Source organism: Panthera tigris, chromosome A1 (assembly GCF_018350195.1).
Source record: "Panthera tigris isolate Pti1 chromosome A1, P.tigris_Pti1_mat1.1, whole genome shotgun sequence".
Taxonomy (NCBI): Eukaryota; Metazoa; Chordata; class Mammalia; order Carnivora; family Felidae; genus Panthera; species Panthera tigris.
Window position 1 is genome coordinate 211,540,032 of NC_056660.1, and position 21,856 is coordinate 211,561,887.

The following is a 21,856-nucleotide window of genomic DNA, read 5'->3' on the forward strand; positions in this document are numbered from 1 at the left end:
CTCACAAACATAAGCAACCTTATTGATAAGAATGTGGTAATTGCAGGGGACTTTAACACTCTACTTACAGAAATGCATAGATCATCTAGACACACGGTCAATAAAGAAACAAGGGCCCTGAATGATACATTGGATCAGATGGACTTGACAGATACATTTAGAACTCTGCATCCCAAAGGAACAGAATATACTTTCTTGTCAAGTGCACATGGAGCATTCTCCAAGATAGATCATATACTGGGTCACAAAACAGCCCTTCATAAGTATACAAGAATTGAGATCATACCATGCATACTTTCAGACCACAGTGCTATGAAGCTTGAAATCAACCACAGGAAAAAGTCTGGAAAACCTCCAAAACCATGGAGGTTAAAGAACACCCTACTAAAGAATGAGTGGGTCAACCAGGCAATTAGAGAAGATATTAAGAAATGTATGGAAACAAACGAAAATGAAAATACAACAACCCAAATACTTTGGGATGCAGCGAAGGCAGTCCTGAGAGGAAAATACATTTCAATCCAGGCCTCCCTCAAGAAACAAGAAAAATCCCAAACACAAAATCTAACAGCACACCTAAAGGAAATAGAAGCGGAACAGCAGACACACCCCAAACCCAGCAGAAGAAGAGAAATAATAAAGATCAGAGCAGAAATAAACAATATAGAATCTAAAAAAACTGTAGAGCAGATCAATGAAACTAAGAGTTAGTTTTTTGAAAAAATAAACAAAATTGACAAACCTCTAGCTAGGCTTCTCAAAAAGAAAAGGGAGATGACCCAAACTGATACAATCATGAATGAAAATGGAATTACTGCAACCAATCCCTCAGAAATACAAGCAATACAAGCAATACAGGGAATACTATGAAAAATTATGTGCCAACAAACTGGACAACATGGAAGAAATGGACAAATTCCTAAACACCCACACTTCTTCCAAAACTCAAACAGGAGGAAATAGAAGATTGAACAGACCCATAACCAGCGAAGAAATTGAATCGGTTATCACAAATCCCCCAACAAATAAGAGTCCAGGACCAGATGCCTTCCCTGGGGAATTCTCTGAGACATTTAAAGCAGAAATAATACCTATCCTTCTCAAGCTATTCCAAGAAATAGAAAGGGAAGGAAAACTTCCAGACTCATTCTATGAAGCCAGCATTACTTTGATTCCTAAACCAGAGACCCAGTAAAAAAAGACAACTACAGGCCAATATCCCTGATGAATACGGATCCAAAAATTCTCAATAAGATACTAGCAAATCGAATTCAACAGCATATAAAAAGAATTATTGACCATGATCAAGTGGGACTCATTCCTGGGATGCAGGACTGGTTCATCATTCACAAATCAATCAACGTGATACATCACATTAATAAAAGAAAAGATAAGAACCATATGATCCTGTCAATCGATGCAGAAAAGGCATTTGACAAAATTCAGCATCCTTTCTTAGTAAAAACCCTCGAGAAAGTCGGGATAGAAGGAACATACTTAAACATCATAAAAGCCATTTATGAAAAGCCCTCAGCCAATATCATCCTCAATGGGGAAAAACTGAAAGCTTTCTCCCTGAGATCAGGAACACGACAGGGATGTCCACTCTCACCACTGTTGTTGAACATGGTGTTGGACGTTCTAGCATCAGCATGGTGTTGGACGTGCTAGAAAAGGCATCAAAGGCATCAAAATTGGCAAAGGATGGCAACTGGAAAAGGAAATCAAAGGCATCAAAATTGGCAAAGATGAAGTTAAGCTTTCACTTTTTGAGGATGACATGATATTATACGTGGAAAATCCAACAGACTCCAGCAAAAGTCTGTTAGAACTGATACATGAATTCAGTAAAGTCGCAGGATACAAAATCAATGTACAGAAATCAGTTGCATTCTTATTCACTCATAATGAAGCAACAGAAAGACAAATAAAGAAACTGATCCCATTCACAATTGCACCAAGAAGCATAAAATACCTAGGAATAAATCTAACCAAAGATGTAAAAGATCTGTATGCTGAAAACTATAGAAAGCTTATGAAGGGAATTGAAGAAGATATAAAGAAATGGAAAAACATTCCGTGCTCATGGGTTGGAAGAATAAATATTGTCAAAATGTCAATACTACCCAAAGCTATCTACACATTCAATGCAATCCCAATCAAAATTTCACCAGCATTCTTCTCGAAGCTAGAACAAGCAATCCTAAAATTTGTATGGAACCACAAAAGGCCCCGAATAGCCAAAGTAATTTTGAAGAAGAAGACCAAAGCAGGAGGCATCACAGTCCCAGACTTTAGCCTCTACTACAAAGCTGTAATCATCCAGACAGCTTGGCATTGGCACAAAAACAGACACATAGAGCAATGGAATAGAACAGAAACCCCAGAACTAGACCCACAAACGTATGGCCAACTCATCTTTGACAAAGCAGGAAAGAATATCCAATGGAAAAAAGACAGTCTCTTTAACAGATGGTGCTGGGAGAACTGGACAGCAACATGCAGAAGATTGAAATTAGACCACTTTCTCACACCATTCACAAAAAGAAACTCAAAATGGATAAAGGACCTGAATGTGAGACAGGAATCCATCAAAACCCTAGAGGAGAAAGCAGGAAAAAAGCTCTCTGACCTCAGCTGCAGCAATTTCTTACTCGACACATCCCCAAAGGCAAGGGAATTAAAAGCAAAAAATGAACTACTGGGACCTCATGAAGATAAAAAGCTTCTGCACAGCAAAGGAAACAACCAACAAAACAAAAAGGCAACCAACGGAATAGGAAAAGATATTTGCAAATGGCATATCGGACAAAGGGCTAGTATCCAAAATCTATAAAGAGCTCACCAAACTCCACACCGGAAAAACAAATAACCCAGTGAAGAAATGGGCAGAAAACATGAATAGACACTTCTCTAAAGAAGACATCCAGATGGCCAACAGGCACATGAAAAGATGCTCAGCGTCGCTCCTCATCAGGGAAATACAAATCAAAACCACACTCAGATATCACTACACACCAGTCAGAGTGGCCAAAATGAACAAATCAGGAGACTATAGATGCTGGAGAGGATGTGGAGAAACGGGAACCTTCCTGCACTGTTGGTAGGAATGCAAACTGGTGCAGCCACTCTGGAAAACAGTGTGGAGGTTCCTCAGAAAATTAAAAATAGACCTACCCTATGACCCAGCAATAGCACTGCTAGGAATTTACCCAAGGGATACAGGAGTACTGATGCATAGGGGCACTTGTACCCCAATGTTTATAGCAGTACTCTCAACAATAGCCAAATTATGGAAAGAGCCTAAATGTCCATCAACTGATGAGTGGATAAAGAAATTGTGGTTTATATACACAATGGAGTACTACGTGGCAATGAGAAAGAACGAAATATGGCCTTGTGTAGCAACGTGGATGGAACTGGAGAGTGTGATGCTAAGTGAAATAAGTCATACAGAGAAAGACAGATACCGTATGGTTTCACTCTTATGTGGATCCTGAGAAACTTAACAGAAATCCATGGGGGAGGTGAAGAAAAAAAAAAGAGGTTAGAGAGGGAGACAGCCAAAGCATAAGAGACTCTTAAAATCTGAGAACAAACTGAGGGTAGATGGGGGTTGGGAGGGAGGGGAGGGTGGGTGATGGGTATTGAGGAGGGCACCTTTTGGGATGAGCACTGGGTGTTGTATGGAAACCAATTTGACAATAACTTTCATAGTAAAAAAAAAATGACCTACATGAAATGGGATATCCTGAATTAGATCCTGGAAGAGAAAGAGGACGTTAAAGGAAAAATGAGAGAAATCTGAATAAAAGTCTGTAACTTAGTTGATAAGTGTTGTGCCATTTGTTAATTTCTCATTTTGACAAATGTATGATAGTTTTGTAAGATTGTCAGCATTGGGGAGAGCTCAATGAAGGGCATATGGCCCTTGCTCTGCTATCTTTCAGTTTTAGTGAAAACTGAAAATTAGTTCAAAATAAAGTTTAAAAAACAGTAAAGAAAAATGAAAGGATATACCAGTAATTAATAAAAATGTTTGGTGGGAAGAAGGGAACTGGATGGAAACTAGAAACCTCCAAATATACATGGATTCATGGATCAAACTCAGCATAACTACTGAAATATTTTATGTAATTATAAGACAGAATTAAAGCAAAAAAGGTCCCTAAAATCACAAGTAAAATGAAACCTAATATGCTTACTTTTTGCATTGCTGGCTTAATCACATAAAGAGAGGTTATTTTAAGTGATTTTAAAACAGAACAATGTGACTACATACTGCTAGTAGGATATATCCTATGACTGAAACAAACTGTAAAAAAGTTTTACACTGTCTTTAGTAATCATATAATAATAATAATATTGATACTGTTTTGAACCAAGCTTTGTGTGTGTGTGTGTGTAATATATAGTAAAATAACACTAATAAATAACTATATTAATGTTATTACTAAATCGATATTTTTAGTAGAAGATAAAGAGATAAAAATATAAAATCAAAGAAGTAATAATGCTCTGTAGTTATATATTTGAATTGAAAATACTTGTATGAATTTATGATGACTTTGTCATAAAATTATTAGTGGTAACAATTTCCTAATTTATTGGTAACTAGAAACAGCAGATTAGATGGTGGTAAAAAGAAAGGTCTGCTCTTTACAGCTACTACCAAATGAGGGGAGAAGGTACAGGTTAATGAGTACAGGAGCAAATCGTTCTTCATACTTCATCACTGGGGATATTATAGTAAAATGAATAATCATGATTGAATTACGAAAGCCCCAATTATGACCATATCCCTTTGTTGGAGAGTAGTCAAATGTTTCACTATATTAGAAAATAAATAAAACATGTTTTTGCATTTAAACATAATTTCAGGTGCACAAAATTTATTTATATGGCTTTCCTTCTTCCCAGATGATACTGAAAAATGAGGAGTGATTATTTTGGAAATACTTCCAAATTTGAGCTAATGTCTCCTATTGATTTGCACCGTGTAGTTACTTAAAACCTCTTGGTAGGAATAACAAGTGTCTGAGCTGAGTGTATAATTATGAAAAGAATTGGCTGAGAAGGAGTTATGTGAATCCGTATGCCTCTGTGAATGTAAGTGCTGCCTGAATAGGTCATTGCAAGATGATCAGGCTGTCTAAATATACAGTTAATCTCCAAATGAATTTGGAGTATCTTCTCCTTTCCCCATAGCACTTTGCACATAATAAGACATCACTGTGAAGACTAACTTAAATACTTTCTTCAGTCTAACTCTCTCCTTATTTTTCTTTTAATGTCTTAAAACTTAGTAGCATTATAATTTGCTTTACATTTTAAACTTATGATTTATTAAGTCACTAAGCTCAGCTGTCAATGGCATAGAATAGTGTTAGTTCAACTTGTCCTTAGGTGAGGTAGTCAGGCATTAATAGCTTTCTTTTTTTTTAGTAGAACAGTTAATTTCTTTATGTACACTTTTCTGTTATCTGTTTTCTGGAACTAAAAGTAGGGAAATATACTGAAATGATCATATGATAAGTAGAATTACTTTTCAATAATTAAATAGATTGTATAAAATGTAATAGGGGCACCTTGATGGCTCAGTCGCTTTAGCATCTGACTCTTGATATCAGCTCAGGTCATGCTCTCACGGTTGTGAGAGCCCTGTGTTGGGCTCTGTGCTGACAGCAAAGAGCCTGTTGGGGATTTTCTCTCTCCCTCACTCTCTTCCCCTCCCTAGCTAGTGCACTCTCTTTATAAAAATAAATAAATAAATAAATAAATAAATAAATAAATAAATAAATAAGTAAATAAATAAATAAATAAACTTTTTAAAAAGTCTTAATTCACTCTTTCCTAAATATCTGTGTATCAGGCACTATGCAAGATATTGTAGTAGATAGAAGTGAATTGTATAGAGTGCCACTTATCACATTCTTGCCTATTCCTGCCATTCTTTCATACTGTCTAAAATTCATTACAGTTATGTAAACTTTCTCAACCACTATTCATGTATTTTATCAAGCTTTTAAAATGCATACATACTTGGACTTGTTACAAGACTGTCATCTTAGTGTTGGTAGAATCAGAGTCCTTTCCTTTTAACACCTAGAGTAAAACTTCATTGAGAGAATAAACTTTTTTTAAGGGGATTTACAGAAGAAATAGTTGATTAATGTGGCACATTAGGTACGAGTAGTGGGTACATTTGGACAACTAGAAGACAAATAAGGGAAGTGGGTGCCTAAGGAATCTAGAGTAAGGGGGAGAATGGAGTAAGGAAGGGAAGATCCATTTCTAAGGAGAAACTCCTTTTTGTAATGGCACCATGGACTGACATTGTATTCTGTCTCAGCCATTTCTCTTGGTGTCTCATTCCTTGTTCCATCCTCTCTCCCATCTTTCTTCGTGACCTCTTTGCTGAGGCATTATGTTTTTAGGACATACCAATCAGAATATTCTCACCATTTCCGTATCAACAAATATGCCAGAATGATCTTTTGAAAACATAAGCCAAATAATATCACTTTCTTGCTTAAAACATTCCGTGCTTCCTAATAACATTTATAATAAAAGTCCAACTCTGTATCTCAGTATATGAAAGTCTTCTTGCTCTGGCCTAAGCTTTTTCTATGACCTCATTTCTCACTGTTCTCTCCTTATGCTTCAGCCATATGTCTCAATGATTTGGATACACTGAGTATATTCCTGGTTGAAGCCTTTTGAAGTTGATATTGGGGCTCTATACTTGTTAACTCTTTAACTAGACCCTTGTATCTCACTCACCCCATGTCACTCTCTAAATGGAAGTACCTTATTTTTTGTTTACTTGTTTTTGTTTCTGTTATCCTACTAGAATATTAGCTCCATGAGGGTAGAGACTTGCTCTGTTGTATTCGCCACTGTTCATTAAATATGTGTTAAATCAATAAATGTAGCAAATTTTATGGTGTTTTATTTATTTTTTTTTTAATTTTAAGGGACTACCTTCTGTAAATAGTGTCACTTTTTCATTTAACTTTCTCCTTATAAAAGCCTAAAGCTTTGAAATAATATATAAATATTTGCATAAACTGAAAAAAAACTTTTACCTTATATTTGTCTTTTTAATTTGGGGAAAATTGAGATGATAATAGAGCATATAGCTAGTGCCATCTCTTTTTCTTACATTTCATATTTGTGCTTAAAGGCAGAAAACATCTTCTTAAGTTCATGGGATGTGTTCTCCAGTGGGTTGGTCAGTAGTAGCCAGGGAATGTTCTCTTTTATTGAGTAACAAAATGAGCAAGATGAATGTCAAACCAGCAGTATTGCTTTTTATCTTCTGTCATTTTATTCTTACTGTAACAACATCTGTCTCACTCCCATGTCCTCCAACTAATTTGGAAGCTCCTTAAGGATGGAAATTGGATCATATATTTTTATTTGAGCATAGTGCTAGAGGCATAGTAAATACTCAGTAATCATTTTTTGGTCAAATAATAATGAAAATAACTTCAGTTTTATGTAGATTATAGCATTCTAACAAGAAGTAGCGCATCTTTTCTTATAAAAACCCAGTGAAGTAGAAAAGAAAATATTTTCTTCCTTTTACATATTGTAAGACTGAGATTGCAGAGTTTACCAGAATTGCCCAAATTCAGTCAGCTGGTAGTGGCTACACGGGAACTAGGGATTCCTGGGAGAGTGTCCTGTTCCCTCTAAGGGCTCACATCTCCAAATGACACATTGTTAGTGATGACGATATTGCTTAAAAATTAAAATGAGTAAGCAACTTCAGGTAAGATTTAGTGAAATACTGTCCATCCTTTGATAACAGAGGAAACTGTGAATTAAGTACTTGAAAGAGAAATCACATATACTTTTTCAGATACCAGTGAGACCTCTGAGTATATCTGGGCGTTTTGGATGGCAGAGAGCAGCTGGTTCCATTGGGCCTCGTGAGTCTTCAAGGCAATTGTGCTTTCCAAACTTGCTTACAATCTGCTCAATGTGCCATGAAGTTACTTCACTATTGGCAAATGCAGTGGTATCAAACAAACAGCTTTGCTCTTCTACTTCTAACAGAATTTTGAAAAACTATAAATCTCCTTGCACATTTTATATTGACATCCAAAATTCTTATTATAAGGAAATGGTTACAAGTAATGCAATTGCCATTGAATTATACACATTGAAATATTAAAATAAAACTATTGTATCACTTTTTAAAATGTGTCCAAGGGCATATAAATGCAGTTATCTACTAAAATGCAATACTCTGTTTTAAAAATATGTGAATAAGCTCCTCTTAATAGTTGGAAATTTTATCTCTTTCTCCTAGAACTGTGACTTCCATTTTTCTCTCAGAAGTAGTAATGTAAATAGCTTTATACTTAATGTTGTTTATTGACTACTTATTATATATCTTTTAAAAAAAGATATGTATTCATTATCATGAAAGTTCTAAAAATTAATTTCCTGTGACCATAAGGCACAAAGTTTTAAAAAAATTTTTTTAAGTTTATTTATTTATTTTGAGAGAGACAGAGACATGCAAGTTGGGGAGGAGTAGAGGGAGAGGGGGAGACAGAATCCCAGGCAGGCTCCATGCTGCCAGTGCAGAGCCTGTCATGGGGTTCAAACTCACAAAACCGCAAGATCAGGACCTAAGCCGAAACTAAAAGTCAGCTGCTTAACTGACTGAACCACCCGGGCGCCCCAAGGCACAAAGTATTTAAAGACATTATTCTGGATTGCATTATCAATACAATTATTTTCAGTGCATGATTAATAAGAACAAAATAAGTACATTAAAATTTTTGATAATTGCTAACAAAGAAAGCAAAATTTTATTAGAAATAACCTTACTAATGACATACATAAGGCATGTCTTTTCCCACTCAATTCATACATCTATGGGTACTGTTTCTTGCTTGGATGGAACAGGATTGGCACAAATTTTATTTTATTTTTAAAGCATAAATGCTGATAAATCTTTTTCATACAAGTAAGTATATGAGAATGGAAGAAGTTTGTTATAGCAGTATTACTCAGTGTAATGTTATAGAAATATTCACTCCGTTCTTTGATTTTTTTTGTAGTAAATGCCAAAATTCACATGGTGAACTTTGAGATTAATTTTAATGATCTATCAGCTGACAAGTTGATTTTAGTCCTCCAATTTTGCTAAAAGCAAAGCATCTGAAACTACCTGATTTACAAAAGGTTTTGTTATACTGACATTACAATAATTCATTTTCTCAGTACTGCTGCAGATATTTGAAAAGGTTTCTTTGTATCCCAGAAGTTTTGACATTTGTGGGTCATGAACCATGACATAGCACGATTCTGGGTAGGTAGAGACTTATGTCTGTCCTTTGTAAAGAGAGAGGAGATTGTAAAAGAACACCACAGACATATTCTCAGGCAGATCAGCTTCAGTAAACAGAATGTATGGAAACTGAGAATATAGGAATATAATTATCTGTAAAGCCATTTGAACACCACTGGATTAACGGACCAACTGTGGGAGTTGAATGAAACATCCTGATAAACAGGATCAGGAGGAGGGTGATCACAAGCTGCCACCATTCACATTGTCTTAATTATTGTTACTTGTCCCGGTTTAGAGGAAAGCTCCAAAAATGGCCAAATACAATGGCTTTTCATTGATGTCTCAGAAAATTGCTAAGTCAGTAGGAGAAAATAAGACATGTCTTCAACTTTTATCATTTGGAGATGTTTTTCTTATTTTCTGAAACTAGAAATCTATAGTGTTTGCTGAAAGCAAAAAGGTTTGCATTATTTTGCAGGGATAAATGATATGAGGTGGCAAGAATATGAGATAGGCAATGTTGATTTTGGGGATTTCTCACATCCTGTTTTAGCATATGTTTTCTTTTCCCAGATCCTTCAGTTCTTCAACTCTTGAGTTTCTACAATGACCCACACACCCCCAAACCCTACCCCTATGTCCAAACAACTGAATTTTAAGAGAAAATTCCTGGAGAGCCTAAAATCTTCAAGTAACAAAGAATGTAAGATAGAGAATAGTAACACACAGTTCTTCTGGACTAAAAAGTCACTACCTCAAACATATTTCATAGATAATGCTTCTTATTTCTTTCTTCCATGGGCAGCTCTGTGCAACTGAGGAAGATAAGTAAGGGGCAATATTAGTTTCTGTGTGCTGAGCCAGTGTATATTATGTATAAGTAGTATTTTTGTAAGCCAAATAGATTGATTTCCAAGACTGGGTTATTTATTTTTACGTATTTTTTTTTTTAATTTAAATCTTAGTTAGTTGACATACAGTGCAATCTTGGTTTCAGGAGTAGAATTCAGTGATTCATCACTTACATATAACAACACCCAAGACTGGGTTATTTAGATCAGATTCACGTGATACAAATATTGTATATCATATAAAACTGAAGACCGTGAGCAGATACTGACCGCCGAGAATGTTGTGCCAAAAGATTAATGAATGGATGAAATTTGGGTTTCTGACATCACCTTGGCTTTTAAAAAGGAGTTGTGAGCAGTAGTAGTGATAAGCAGGCTAAAGACTGTTGCGTGTTAAGTCTGAATAAACAAAATGGTAGGAGCAGACTGAATATGAATAGATGAAGGGTTTCTTTAGGGCTAAGCTAAAGCACACAGCAAAGCAGGATCTTCATTTATGATTATATAATTTGGCTTGGGTTCATTACCCTTGAGAAGAATCAGTAAATCTGTGTATTTTCATTAATCTTCCATGCTATATTTTAAGTGAAAGCCTGTGCATCGATTTATCTTTTTTATTTATTTTTTTCACTATATGAAATTTATTGTCAAATTGGTTTCCATACAACACCCAGTGCTCATCCCAAAAGGTGCCCTCCTCAATACCCATCCCCCACCCTCCCCTCCCTCCCACCCCCCATCAACCCTCAGTTTGTTCTCAGTTTTTAACAGTCTCTTATGCTTTGGCTCTTTCCCACTCTAACCTCTTTTTTTTTCCTTCCCCTCCCCCATGGGTTTCTGTTAAGTTTCTCAGGATCCACATAAGAGTGAAACCATACGGTATCTGTCTTTCTCCGTATGGCTTATTTCACTTAGCATCACACTCTCCAGTTCCATCCACGTTGCTACAAAGGGCCATATTTCATTCTTTCTCATTGCCATGTAGTACTCCATTGTGTATATAAACCACAATTTCTTTATCCATTCATCAGTGGATGGACATTTAGGCTCTTTCCATAATTTGGCTATTGTTGAGAGTGCTGCTATAAACATTGGGGTACAAGTGCCCCTATGCATCAGTACTCCTGTATCCCTTGGGTAAATTCCTAGCAGTGCTATTGCTGGGTCATAGGGTAGGTCTATTTTTAATTTTCTGAGGAACCTCCACACTGTTTTCCAGAGTGGCTGCACCAGTTTGCATTCCCACGAACAGTTCAAGAGAGTTCCCGTTTCTCCACATCCTCTCCAGCATCTATAGTCTCCTGATTTGTTCATTTTGGCCACTGACTGGTGTGTAGTGATATCTGAGTGTGGTTTTGATTTGTATTTCCCTGATAAGGAGCGACGCTGAGCATCTTTTCATGTGCCTGTTGGCCATCTGGATGTCTTCTTTAGAGAAGTGTCTATTCATGTTTTCTGCCCATTTCTTCACTGGGTTATTTGCTTTTTGGGTGTGGAGTTTGGTGAGCTCTTTATAGATTTTGGATACTAGCCCTTTGTCCGATATGTCATTTGCAAATATCTTTTCCCATTCCATTGGTTGCCTTTTAGTTTTGTCGGTTGTTTCCTTTGCTGTGCAGAAGCTTTTTATCTTCATGAGGTCCCAGTAGTTCATTTTTGGTTTTAATTCCCTTGCCTTTGGGGATGTGTCGAGTAAGAGATTGCTACGGCTGAGGTCAGAGAGGACTTTTCCTGCTTTCTCCTCTAGGGTTTTGATGGTTTCCTGTCTCACATTCAGGTCCTTTATCCATTTTGAGTTTATTTTTGTGAATGGTGTGAGAAAGTGGTCTAGTTTCAATCTTCTGCATGTTGCTGTCCAGTTCTCCCAGCACCATTTGTTAAAGAGACTGTCTTTTTTCCATTGGATGTTCTTCCCTGCTTTGTCAAAGATGAGTTGGCCATACGTTTGTGGGTCTAGTTCTGGGGTTTCTATTCTATTCCATTGGTCTGTGTGTCTGTTTTTGTGCCAATACCATGCTGTCTTGATGATTACAGCTTTGTAGTAGAGGCTAAAGTCTGGGATTGTGATGCCTCCTGCTTTGGTCTTCTACTTCAAAAGTACTTTGACTATTCGGGGCCTTTTGTGGTTCCATATGAATTTTAGAACTGCTTGTTCTAGTTTCGAGAAGAATGCGGGTGAAATTTTGATTGGGATTGCATTGAATGTGTAGATAGCTTTGGGTAGTGTTGACATTTTGACAATATTTATTCTTCCAATCCATGAGCAGGGAATGTCTTTCCATTTCTTTATATCTTCTTCAATTATTTTCATAAGGTTTCTATAGTTTTCAGCATACAGATCTTTTACATCTTTGGTTAGATTTATTCCTAGGTATTTTATGCTTCTTGGTGCAATTGTGAATGGGATCAGTTTCTTTATTTGTCTTTCTGTTGCTTCATTGTTAGTGTATAAGAATGCAACTGATTTCTGTACATTGATTTTGTATCCTGCAACTTTGCTGAATTCATGTATCAGTTCTAGCAGACTTTTGGTGGAGTCTATCGGATTTTCCATGTAAAATATCATGTCATCTGCAAAAAGCGAAAGCTTGACTTCATCTTTGCCAATTTGGATGCCTTTGATTTCCTTTTGTTGTCTGATTGCTGAAGCTAGAACTTCCAGCACTATGTTAAACAACAGTGGTGAGAGTGAGCATCCCTGTCGTGTTCCTGATCTCAGGGAAAAAGCTCTCAGTTTTTCCCCGTTGAGGATGATGTTAGCTGTGGGCTTTTCATAAATGGCTTTTATGATCTTTAAGTATGTTCCTTCTATCCCGACTTTCTCAAGGGTTTTTATTAAGAAAGGGTGCTGGATTTTGTCCAAGGCCTTTTCTGCATCGATTGACAGGATCATATGGTTCTTATCTTTTCTTTTATTAATGTGATGTATCACGTTGATTGATTTTCAAATGTTGAACCAGCCCTGCATCCCAGGAATGAATCCCACTTGATCATGGTGAATAATTCTTTTTATATGCTGTTGAATTAGATTTCCTAGTATCTTATTGAGAATTTTTGCATCCATATTCATCAGGGATATTGGCCTGTAGTTGTCTTTTTTTACTGGGTCTCTGTCTGGTTTAGGAATCAAAGTAATACTGGCTTCATAGAATGAGTCTGGAAGTTTTCCTTCCCTTTCTATTTCTTGGAATAGCTTGAGAAGGATAGGTATTATCTCTGCTTTAAACGTCTGGTAGAACTCCCCTGGGAAGCCATCTGGTCCTGGATTCTTATTTGTTGGGAGATTTTTGATAACCGATTCAATTTCTTCGCTGGTTATGGGTCTGTTCAAGCTTTCTATTTCCTCCTGATTGAGTTTTGGAAGAGTGTGGGTGTTTAGGAATTTGTCCATTTCTTCCAGATTGTCCAGTTTGTTGGCATATAATTTTTGATAGTATTCCCTGATAATTGTTTGTATCTCTGAGGGATTAGTTGTAATAATTCCATTTTCATTCATGATTTTATCTATTTGGGTCATCTCCCTTTTCTTTTTGAGAAGCCTGGCTAGAGGTTTGTCAATTTTGTTTATTTTTTCAAAAAACCGACTCTTGGTTTCGTTGATCTGCTCTACAGTTTTTTTAGATTCTATATTGTTTATTTCTCCTCTGATCTTTATTATTTCTCTTCTTCTGCTGGGTTTGGGGTGTGTCTGCTGTTCCGCTTCTATTTCCTTTAGGTGTGCTGTTAGATTTTGTGTTTGGGATTTTTCTTGTTTCTTGAGATAGGCCTGGATTGCAATGTATTTTCCTCTCAGGACTGCCTTTGCTGCATCCCAAAGTGTTTGGATTGTTGTATTTTCATTTTCGTTTGTTTCCATATATTTTTAAATTTCTTCTCTAATTGCCTGGTTGACCCACTCATTCGTTAGTAGGGTGTTCTTTAACCTCCATGGTTTTGGACGTTTTCCAGACTTTTTCCTGTGGCTGATTTCAAGCTTCATAGCATTGTGGTCTGAAAGTATGCATGGTATGATTTCAATTCTTGTATACTTATGAAGGGCTGTTTTGTGACCCAGTATGTGATCTATCTTGGAGAATGTTCCATGTGCACTCGAGAAGAAAGTATATTCTGTTGCTTTGGGATGCAGAGTTCTAAATATATCTGTCAAGTCCATCTGATCCAATGTATCATTCAGGGCCCTTGTTTCTTTATTGCCCGAGTGTCTAGATGATCTATGCATTTCTGTAAGTGGAGTGTTAACGTCCCCTGCAATTACCACATTCTTATCAATAAGGTTGCTTATGTTTATGAGTAATTGTTTAATATATTTGGGGGCTCCAGTATTTGGCACGTAGACATTTATAATTGTTAGCTCTTCCTGATGGATAGACCCTGTAATTATTATATAATGCCCTTCTTCATCTCTTGTTACAGCCTTTAATTTAAAGTCTAGTGTCTGATATAAGTGTGGCTACTCCAGCTTTCTTTTGACTTCCAGTAGCATGATAAATAGTTCTCCATCCCCTCACTCTCAATCTAAAGGTGTCCTCAGATCTAAAATGAGTCTCTTGTAGACAGCAAATAGATGGCTCTTGTTTTTTTATCCATTCTGATACCCTATGTCTTTTGGTTGGCGCGTTTAATCCATTTACATTCAGTGTTATTATAGAAAGATACGGGTTTAGAGTCATTGTGATGTCTGTATGTTTTATGCTTGTAGCGATGTCTCTGGTACTTTGTCTCACAGGATCCCCCTTAGGATCTCTTGTAGGGCTGGTTTAGTGGTGAAAGATTCCTTCAGTTTTTGTTTATTTGGGAAGACCTTTATCTCTCCTTCTATTCTAAATGACAGACTTGCTGGATAAAGGATTCTCGGCTGCATATTTTTTTTCTGTTCAGCACATTGAAGATCTCATGCCAATCCTTTCTGGCCTACGAAGTTTCAAAAGAGAGATCAGTCACGAGTGTTATAGGTCTCCCTTTATATGTGAGGGCACGTTTATCCCTTGCTGCTTTCAGAATTTTCTCTTTATCCTTGTATTTTGCCAGTTTCACTATGATATGTCGTGCAGAAGATCGATTCAAGTTACGTCTGAAGGGAGTTCTCTGTGCCTCTTGGATTTCAATGCCTTTTTCCTTCCCCAGTTCAGGGAAGTTCTCAGCTATTATTTCTTCAAGTATCCCTTCAGCACCTTTCCCTCTCTCTTCCTCCTCTGGGATACCAATTATGCGTTTATTATTTCTTTTTAGTGTATCACTTAGTTCTCTAATTTTCCCCTCATACTCCTGGATTTTTTTATCTCTCTTTTTCTCAGCTTCCTCTTTTTCCATAACTTTATCTTCTAGTTCACCTATTCTCTCCTCTACCTCTTCAGTCCGAGCCCTCGTCGTTTCCATTTTATTTTGCATTTCGTTTAAAGCGTTTTTCAGCTCCTCCTGACTGTTCCTTAGTCCCTTGATCTCTGTAGGAAGAGATTCTCTGCTGTCCTCTATACTGTTTTCAAGCCCAGCGATTAATTTTATGACTATTATTCTAAATTCACTTTCTGTTATATTATTTAAATCCTTTTTGATCAGTTCATTGGCTGTTGTTATTTCCTGGAGATTCTTCTGAGGGGAATTCTTCCGTTTGGTCATTTTGGATAGTCCCTGGAGTGGTGAGGACCTGCAGGGCACTTCCCCTGTGCTGTGGTGTATAACTGGAGTTGGTGGGCAAGCCGTAGTCCGACCTGATGTCTGCCCCCAGCCCACCGCTGGGGCCACAGTCAGACTGGTGTGTGCCTTCTCTTCCCCTCTCCTAGGGGCGGGATTCACTGTGGGGTGGCGTGGCCCATCTGGGCTACTTGCACACTGCCAGGCTTGTGGTGCTGGGGATCTGGCGTATTAGCTGGGGTGGGTAGGCAAGGTGCATGGGGGCAGGAGGGGTAGGCTTAGCTCGCTTCTCCTTAAGTGATCTACTTCAGGAGGGGCCCTGTGGCAGCGGGAGGGAGTCAGACCCGCTGCTGGAGGGGTGGCTCTGCAGAAGCACAGCGTTGGGTGTTTGCCAGGTGCCAGCAAGTTCCCTGGGAGGAACTGGTTCCCTTTGGGATTTTGGCTGGGGGATGGGCGGGGGAGATGTTGCTGGCGAGTGCCTTTGTTCCCCGCCAAGCTGAGCTCTGTCATCTGGGGCTCAACAACTCTCCCTCCCGTTGTCCTCCAGCCTTCCCACTCTCCGAGCAGAGCTGTTAACTTAGAACCTTCCAGATATTAAGTCCCGCTTGCTGTCAGAACACACTGCGTCCGGCCCATCTGCTTCCTCCAGCCAGACTTGGGGGCTCTGCTTGGCCAGCGGGCCGCCACTCCACCCCGGCTCCCTCCCGCCAGTCCGTGGAGCGTGCACCGCCTCGCCGCCCTTCCTACCCTCTTCTGTGGGCCTCTCGCCTGTGCTTGGCTCCGGAGACTCTGTTCTGCTAGTCTTCTGGCGGTTTTCTGGGTTATTTTAGGCAGGTGTAGGTGGAATCTAAGTGATCAGCAGGACTCGGTGAGCCCAGCATCCTCCTACGCCACCATTTTCCTCCGGTACCTCCAATAAACAAATGATTCTTATTTCCTCTCAAATTTTTTTCTGTGAAGCTGGTTTGTGTTTGCAAATGGAAAAAGCAGCATTAATTGGCATGCCTCATTCCTATAGGAATGGTGTATGATTTAGAATCCAATCTTTGGACCTTTAATTAATTGCTTGGTTCTCTATCTTCTGATGTCTTAGGATATAATGCATGAGAATGGGTTTTTTTAAAAAAATAGGATCTATTCTGGAAATTCTTCATAGTCATGTAAGAATTCTTCATGTTAATGTCAGAATTTAGTGACTTCAATAATTAAAAAGATAATTCAAAATCATTTGTTTTTTCAATCAGTTATATATTTATAAAATATTTATAAATATTTATAAAATTAGATATATCTTCACTAACTTGCTTTATTTAGATTAATTTTACTTGGGGGTTATCTTACACAAGTCTCTGAGATTACAAATATATTATGAATACCCCCACACAGATACAGCATAACTTCCATATTAATTTTTCTCAATATTTGGTAAAGGAGATTGTTCTCTTCATTTTTACTACCATGAAAACATGAATGGTTTTAGCATGCTGCTTATAAGGGGTCAAAAATGTGCTAGACAGCTTCCATTCACCTCTCCAGATCTGTCTCTTCCCGTCCATATCTAGCTTCTCCCTGCTTTCACTCTTAGAGGAATGAGTGTGGTCAATAAAGTGTGGTCTTCTACCTTCTGGATACTTTTTGGGGGAAGAATAAAATGGGTGAAGGGGAGTAGGAGATACATGCTTCCAGTTGTAGAATGAAAAAAAGATATAGCAGAGGGAATATAGTCAATGATATAATAGCATTGTATGGTGACAGATGGTAGTTGCATTTGTGGTGAGCATATATATGTTTAGAGAGATGTTGAATCACAGAGTTGACGCCTGAAAGTAATGTGACATTGCATAATAACTATACTCAAATATTTTTTGCTTAAGCATTAAGAAAACCAAGAGAGAGATTTTTTAATTACTAAGGCAAATCTCTTAGGTAATTATCATTTTTTGATGAGTTCATAATGACCCTCATTCTTTTATATTCTCTTAGATTGTAGTGAGATTAGCACACATTGCTAATGACTTGAGAGAGCCAAGAGTCAATCCTGTGAAGGATGGTTTTTCATCCTTTTATGGCCACAAACTTTATTCCTAACCTGGCTGTGCACTACTAGTTATAAAGAAGACTAGACAACAAAAAATAAATCCATCACCACTAGAAGGGAAATTCTACTACTGGGATTCAAAGATACCTTAGACATAGTCCCTACCCTCTTAGAGTTCATAATCTAGTAAGTGAGAAGAACAAGTAAACACAGAATTACAATTAGTGGTATAATAAGGTATGTACCAGGCATAGAGTACATAAAAATAGATTTTTTTTTTATGAGAGTGGTTTTGGGGTCAGGAAGAACTACTGAGTGGCGGTAACCTATGATATGAGTTCTGAAAAGTCAAGAGTAAAGAGGCAAAGGGAAGGGTAGGGAGATAGGGGGGTTTCATGGGATTATGAGGAGTGGCATATTAGAGTTGGAATTATAAGGTAGTTAGATTGCGACACAGTTGTCAACAACAGCTTGTGTAAGCTTTACAGTTCTCATGCACCCTCATTCAACCCATTCTGTAGGCAAGGCAAAATATCATCTCTATTTATACTTAAAAATTATATAGTTAGATTTGAATCCAGGTCTGGTAACTCCAAGTTCTGTCTTTTCAATATGCCATTTTGGCCAAGGCTGTACTAAAGTGAAGAGTAATTCAGACCATCTTAACTGATAAATTGTTCAATTTTTCTTTCTGAGAATTATACTTTTTTTGAGATGTACTATGTATTCCTTAACTTTGTACTGTCAGCAGTTCTTAGTGTAATTTTATACTTAAAAGAGATGGTCAATCATTGTTTTGAATTTAATTGAATTTATATATAGGTATTCTAAACTTCTCTTGAATGAAAGTCTTAGCTAGGACTTTCTGCTTTTGCAATCCTCATTTTAGTTCATTCCAGTCTATTATTACCTTTACAAGTGTTACTGTGCATTAGAATTTCACTCTCAGAATCTAAACTTAGAACTTCAGTTCTCCTACTCTCTAATAAAATTCTCTTTTGCATGTAGTAGAGAGATCCTTTTCAAATACATTTGTGTAGAACTTATCCCACACATGTGTTCTTTTTTTCCCTCTCCACTCCAACAAACCTAGACAAAGAAAATTATGCATTGTCTTGGCAAATGGTCTTTGTTATCAGGTTTCATTTGTTGATGTACCAATATAAAGAGTAGACACTTGGGTCTTCCTGTGAAGACTTTGGAGTGACTGTATCCTGTTTCTAACACTTGCTCTTGGCTAGGGAGATGATGACATTTTTTTCAGTGGTCTTCATTTTTTACTTCTATTTGAAGTTGACAAAAAAGGAAACTATATGGTTGGTCTGGAAAGGAAATTAGAGATCATTTGATGGTGACCTGATATTAACTGAGGACAGGGCTGAATTTAAGCAGCAGAATTGGTTTATACTGATTACTCCTCAATTTCCAGGCTTTGAATTGTGTTGACATTCACAAGAACTATATGGGGCCAATTTTGTGTCAGAAAATCTTAATTTCAAAAAAATTGTACGGAGATACATCTATGGAAATAATTATATGACTCTGGTGGCTCACCTTCCTCACTGTACTGTGGGAGAGCAGTCCTAAAGGACAAGCTGCATCAGTCATCACTGGAAAAGCCTGTTATACCCTTCCCTGGGTTGGAGAGGCCCCTGCTGTGTGCTTTGCCCGTATCAAATGTTCCTAGTGAGGAATCCACCATTTCTCTTGGAAGCCCTTCCAATTTTGTGTCCATCACAGCTTTTTTTCCAGACAGAGAGACTTGTTTTTTTGCAGCTGTGTTTGGCCAGATGGTCCCAGGGGGTCTTTCTCCAAGACTCATCCCCATCATGTCTGATTTTGTGCAGGCTGCAGACCTCTGTTTTGGACTGGGGAGAAGAAAATAGAAAATATTGTCAGCTTAAAGATTCATGTTTTAGTGTTACATTTTTATTCTTAGTTAAGCCTCCAGGATCCCTGTCATTTGTTCCTTACAAATGACAGATATCAAACATAGTAGCATCTAGCTCTACTTTTTATCAACACTTAGTTCCACAGTGACAAGCTGGTACCTCTAAGACCCATCCCTAAGTCCTCACCACTGTGGTTACATCATCATGGGGATCTAGTGTCATAAGTGACATGAGACATTCACTTGATCATTATACCAAATGTTCTTGGCCTCATTTTTAAGCAGTGCTCTATTGGAAAATCATCTATAATTTTCTGGCTGCTGTCATTCTTGGGTCTCTGCTTTCCATAACTTCTCATTCCTATTGAACAGCTGTGCTTCTGATTAGTTTTCTCTAGAGGTATTAACTTTTCAGCACTCTGTACAAGGAAACTTTTGACATGATGGGAACAATGGGCCTATCCTTGGTTTCTTAAAGCCAGTTAGTCTGCTATGGTTCAGAAAAATTCTGGAAGAGATCTGAAACTAAACAAAAATAAGAATTTGCTTAGACTTTCTTAAAACAAATCTGAGTCTGGCACCATGAAAATTGTGATTATCCCTTTGGAATATGGAATAATCTCATGTTTACTTGTAGATATTTCTTTTGTCTATTTTTTCATATATTTTGAGAAATGAATATTTAGTTATCACTAACACATGCTAGTTTTCTGAAGATTTGAGCAGAGAACCCAAGTTGCTAAAAGTAATTGTACATAACCACTTTTGACATATTTTCCTGGACCATAAAATTTAGGTCAGATTCCTTTGTTACATACTCTAATTGAATGGCATTTCCTTCATAACACTTATTGTTCATGTTATTAAAATAAAAACTGCCTTATAAATTTCTTCTTAAATAAGAGTATATCATGACTATTAATAAATGAGACTGTTTTTTAATTTTATAACTTTTAAATTTTTTTTTTCAACGTTTTTTATTTATTTTTGGGACAGAGAGAGACATAGCATGAACGGGGGAGGGGCAGAGAGAGAGGGAGACACAGAATCGGAAACAGGCTCCAGGCTCCGAGCCATCAGCCCAGAGCCTGACGCGGGGCTCGAACTCACGGACCGCGAGATCGTGACCTGGCTGAAGTCGGACGCTTAACCGACTGCGCCACCCAGGCGCCCCTATAACTTTTATAAGTTTATTTATTTTGAGAGAGAGCGAGAGAGAGCAGGTGAGGGGCAGAGAGAGGGAGAGAGAATTCCAAGGAGGCTCCTCACTGACAGTGCAGGGCTCAAACTCACCAAGTGTGAGATCATGACCTGAGCCCAAATCAAGAGTTGGACACTTAATTGACTGAGCCACACGGGTGCCCCCATAAATGAAACTGTTTTAATTTCACAAACACTACTTTCTTTCCAGGAAACTTGATGAGGGAATATATTTCTATGATAACATATGGAATGCAAGCATAAACCACTACTTAGAGAAATGCTGACATGCAATTATAGGAAGTTATATGAATTTGCTAATAGATCTTCCTTTCTATGGATTTATACTAGGATTGAATGCTTAGCCCTTGCTTCTACAACCAACAAAATGCCAAGTTTCTTGATGAAGAAATGACTGACCCAAGATTGATTGATTACACTACGCATATGTAGGTAAAAAGAAGGAATGATGTACTTTCTAATTATCAAGAAATGTTTTGGGGAGAAAGTAGAATTTGAGGTAGACTTAGCCAGGATTTAGTATTGTATAAAGAAGGCGGTCATTACCAGTTAAAGCCCAGAGGAAGAAAAGAGTACTATGGGTTGAGAAAAGAACAAGATTTCTGACTTTATGAGGGTTTGTGTAATGGTTGGTATCTAATACGTGGTAGGGGCTTGTTAACTATTTTTTTGAATGACTAAATGATTTCCAAATCATAAATTCCCCTTTTCCAAAATTAAATTCCATCCACTGCTTCCTGCTATAAGTATTCTTTTTGGTCAAAACATTTTTTCCACCATGGTTATACATATCTGTGATCTATTCATTAGAGTATCTTGTCAGGTCAGCAAATTTTTATAGTCTAGTTAGGTCTTGTTTTTCCACTGCAAACCCATGTTAAGACATCATTCTCCATAGTACTAGCCCAGAA

At 37.5% G+C, this 21,856-nt stretch overlaps 1 long non-coding RNA gene across 1 annotated transcript in view; it reads left to right on the forward strand.

Moving 5' to 3' along the window:
* Nucleotides 1-21,368, forward strand: part of LOC122241296 — a 152,562-nt gene extending 131,194 nt beyond the window's left edge. Inside the window, exon 5 of the long non-coding RNA XR_006221350.1 lies at nt 21,276-21,368. This is a non-coding gene — a long non-coding RNA (uncharacterized LOC122241296). The remainder of the gene's footprint in view (nt 1-21,275) is intronic.
* The last annotated feature ends 488 nt before the right edge of the window (nt 21,369-21,856 follow it).